We start from the raw sequence: 4,661 nt of genomic DNA, 5'->3' as shown, positions 1-4,661 counted from the left end.
AAACTGTCGTCTCAGAAAATATATCAAAATATAGATCACGACTTTGATACTTCTCGGTCTCATAAAATATGGCCCGGCATGGCCAGGTGGTTAGGACGCTCGACTCGCAATCTAAGGGTCGCGGGTGCGAATCTCCGTCACACCAAACATGCTCGCCCTTTCAGCCGTGGGGGCGTTATAATGTGACGGTCACTATTCGTTGGTAAAAGAGTAGCCCAAGAGTTGGCGGTGGGTGGTGATGACTAGCTGCCTTCCCTCTAGTCTTACACTGCTAAATTAGGGACGGCTAGCGCAGATAGCCCTCGTGTAGCTTTGCGCGAAATTCAAAAACAAACAAACAATGATAAAAATTTACAAGTAGCTAAACAACCAAGTCAGAGATTTAATTTTGAACTACAAACCAGAAGTTAGGCAGCTAAGCATCAGCAACTACTGTCACAAAAGCTTTGTCAGGATGTGAGTTGAACACAAAAATTGTCATTTTCGCCCAAATTTGAAAATGCAGAGCGTGTCCAGCGGTATTAGTGCTCGAACCTTGGAATCTCTCTCTTGCATCTTCTCACACTAACCTCTAGGCTACGATAGGCCTGGAAATTTACTAGAAGTAAAAAAAAAAATCGCGCATCAGCTCATTTATTGGCGGATTTGTTTGCTCAATTTCGCGTAAAGCTACTCGAGTGCTGTCTGCGCTAACCGTCTCTAACTTTGACGTGATAGACTAGAGAGAAGACAACTAGTAAACACCACTTACCGCCAATTCTGGGGTTACATTTTCCCAATTAATAGTGGAATTGACCATCACATTATAACGCCCCGAGATTTGTATTATTCGAGGAAAAATATTTTTGTGAAAGTTGTCCAAAACATGAGGAAATATATATATATATACACGTATGACAACGACTGGCTGCCAATCATATACACGTGTGACAACGACTGGCTGCCAGTCATATACATGTGTGACAACGACTGGCTGCCAATCATATACACGTGTGACAACGACTGGCTGCCAATCATATACACGTGTGACAACGACTGGCTGCCAATCATATACACGTATGACAACGATTGGCTGCCAATCATATACACGTATGACAACGACTGGCTGCCAATCAAACATTTCAGTAGAGTAAATGTTTTTTTGTTTTTGTTTTAAAACCACTTATTATCAACAGAGATTTTAATGTCAACTCACAGACTCCGTGAGATTATGTAGGATCCTTTAAGAATTGGCCGAATAAACAAATCTATTAATACAATTGTATTAAAATATGAAATCAAACACGAGTAGTTCGTGAGGCTTCTATATATATATATATGTGTGTGTGTATGTGTTTCTACCGGGGAACTGTATGTTTATAAAGTCATGTATCGAATGATCATTGTGTCCAGTATATTTAAGACTGATTTTTATATAGAAATGTTCGCCCAAATATAGAATTTTAGTTAATTTAACTTAGTTATCTGGCATTTGGTATTTTCGATCTGAACGGTACCTTTTGCAAAACACAGGTTAAACTGACAGGACAGAGATCTTAAGAGTCCAATTATACCATTGGCCAGGTGGTTATGGCACTCGACTCGCAATCTGAAGGTCGCAGGTTCGAATCTCCTTCCCACCAAACATGCTCGCCCTTTCAGCCGTGAGGGCGTTATAATGTGATGGTCAGTCCCACTATTCGTTGGTTAAAGAGTAGCCCAAGAGTTGGCGGTGGGTGGTGATGACTAGTCTTACACTGCTAAATTAGGGATGGCTAGCGTAGATAGCCCTCGTGTAGCTTTGCGCGAAATTCAAAACAGACAAACAAACAATATACCCTTCTATTAATTTTGAACTATTGGTCAGAAGGGGCGGCAATCAACAGCACCCCTTACCTCTGCACTCACTTTTAACCGAATAGTGGGATTGACTGTCATACTTATAATGCCCTTACAGCTGAAAGTGCAGAGCGTGTTCAGTGGTGTATATCGCGCCTAGAACCTTGGACCTTCCGGCACTCTAATCACTAAGTCACGTTTAGCCAAAGTTAGTTATCATTATACTAGTTACAGGTGATAAGACAAATGGAGTCCTTGAAAAATCAAAGTTACTAGATGGTTAAACCATTGCACATGTGTCTGAAAGCGCAAGGCAAAACTCTCCTCCTCCACCCCCCAAAAGGATAGTAAACCAACTAAAAATACTGCTGATTAACATATTACATACACTACAATAAAGTGATTGTTTGACAGAATATTTTTGTAAATAAATTGAAGTTATGGATGGGTAGCCATATTTTAAACCTTGTCTCCACCAGGTGATGAATGCAATTGTTGCGTCTTATTTAGTAGATAAGAATTATTCCACCAGGCAAAAATGTGCAATCATACAAATTGAAAACGAGGCTTGATTATGTGGGTTGGATTATTCAGTATAACACTTAATGTAGCGAGATATCCTGGATCCAAAATATCACTGTGAATACAAATATTTTGTGACATCATGAACAATGGGTTCGGTATTATTGGTAATTTTAATTAACATCCTCCTCTCTTCCTTTTTCTTTTTTTCAGACCAAGTCCCCCCCCCCCCCAGTGGCACGGCGGTATGTCTGTGGATTTACAACGCTAGAAACCGGGTTTCGATACCCGTGGTGGGCAGAGCAAAGATAGCCCATCGTGTAGCTTTGTGGTTAATTACAAAGAAACAAATCTTCTTTTCCACCCAGTGGTACGGCGGTATGTCTGCGAACTTACAACGCTAGAAACTGGGTTTCGATACCCGTGGTGGGCAGAGCACAGATAGCCCATCGTGTAACTTTGTGCCTAATTACAAACAAACAGACCAAGTTTGAGGAATGTGAAATAACAGAATAAAAAAACAGTAAATAAAACTTATATCTTTTTTTTTCCTCGTCAGAAATTGGTGCAGAAAACATTGAAACATTAGCAGACAAGACCATTTTGTGAAAATTGCTGTGGAAAAAAACACTGTTTCTTATCAGCCGCAGTTGTACAGTTTAAATGGGAACTATGGCTCTAAGTGATTCATAGGTACTACAAAAATATTCGGTTAATGTTTTATTTCTTCCTTAATCAGACAACCAAGTTTTCCCGAATGTTCTTGAATTGATATAACTACTGAATATTGTAGTTTTTAGTACATATGTGATGATTGTTTGTTGGTTTTGAATTTCACGCAAAGCTACACGAGGGCTATATGCGCTAGCCATCCCTAATTTAGCAGTGAAAAACTAGAGGGAAGGCAGCTAGTGATCACCACCCACTGTCGGGCTATTCTTTTACCAACGAATAGTGGGATTGACCGAACATTATAACGCCCGCACGGCTGAAAGGGCGAGCCTGTTTGGTGGGCCGGGGATTCGAATCCTCATATTGCGAGTCAAGCGCCCTAACCACGTGGCCATGCCGGGCCACACATGTGATGAAACTGCTTTAGATTTTATCAAAAAAAAAAGAAATATTTTGTCTCAGTTAGTATTTGTTAAGCACAAATAATTTTGATTTGTTTTAGCCACATTAGGCTATCTGCTGTGTCCACCGCGGTAAATCGAACCCCTAATTTTAACGTTGCAAGCCAGAAAATTTATCGCTGACCCACCGAAGGGAAAGCACAAAGTAATACAAGAGACTATCTGTGTTGTACCCACCACGGGGGCTCAAACCCCGAATTTTAGCGTTATGATCTCTCAAACGTTTTTTGTTTCTTTTTTTCTGCTGAGCGACCAGAGCTGGGGAGGAGGACAGCAAGTGGTCACTAGGTAATTAATAAACTTAACATGGACCTTAGCATAGAATTGTAAATATAAATGTATTAAAAACATTATAACAAAAATATGCTGCGCATGTTTAGGGACATTATGATTAGATAATAAGTAAATTAAAAATTGTGAGTTTTCCTAGCAATGATAACATTATCGTATAACGGGAAGTGCTTCGTGACCGACTTTATGTATAAATTATGTATATGAAACACAGGCTTACATTGTTTTGGTCATGGGTATGTTACAACTTGTTCATTTTTTTCTGAAACTTTAAATGTCATAGTCGTTAACCTAATTAGTAATCTTATATTGAAATAAATTAACAATAACGGATTTACAACTCCAAAAGATTTTTTAGCTTCAGTTTGTTTTAGTATTTTTTGGCTCCCTTTTTTTAGGCCTAGTGATCTTCTAAACTTTGATTAATATAGTTTAAATCTAACGTATTCTCTCACATTTTTTTTACCTCTCTTTCTGGTCAGCACTGTCGTAAAATTCCAAATAGTGAGACCGTAACTGGAATTACTAATATATCATGAAGGATACAGTTTGACTACGTATTATTATGGGTCAGAAGTGTGAAAGTTTACATTTTTTCTTAAGCATATGGCTGCACAGTGGGCTATTGGTGCTGTGCCCACCGCGAGGATCGAGTCTCGATTTAAGCTCCCAATATTACCGCTGAACGGTCAGGCAGGAAGAGGCGTAAAATTGTATAATGTGTGAAAACAGTAATATTTATGAAACGAGTAAAGACCTTTTAAGAGCACTTACAAAGCTAAAACCCGGAATTCGATTACGCATGATGAATATAGTGCAGAAGTTAAAATCATAAATAATATTCAACGTTAAACTGGTACACAATTAAAAACATTTTACTTAGGCCTATATGTAGAG

Source organism: Limulus polyphemus, unplaced genomic scaffold (assembly GCF_000517525.1).
Source record: "Limulus polyphemus unplaced genomic scaffold, Limulus_polyphemus-2.1.2 Scaffold5219, whole genome shotgun sequence".
Taxonomy (NCBI): Eukaryota; Metazoa; Arthropoda; class Merostomata; order Xiphosura; family Limulidae; genus Limulus; species Limulus polyphemus.
The sequence above is the reverse complement of the archived record's forward strand: the minus strand, read 5'-3'. Positions refer to the sequence as shown.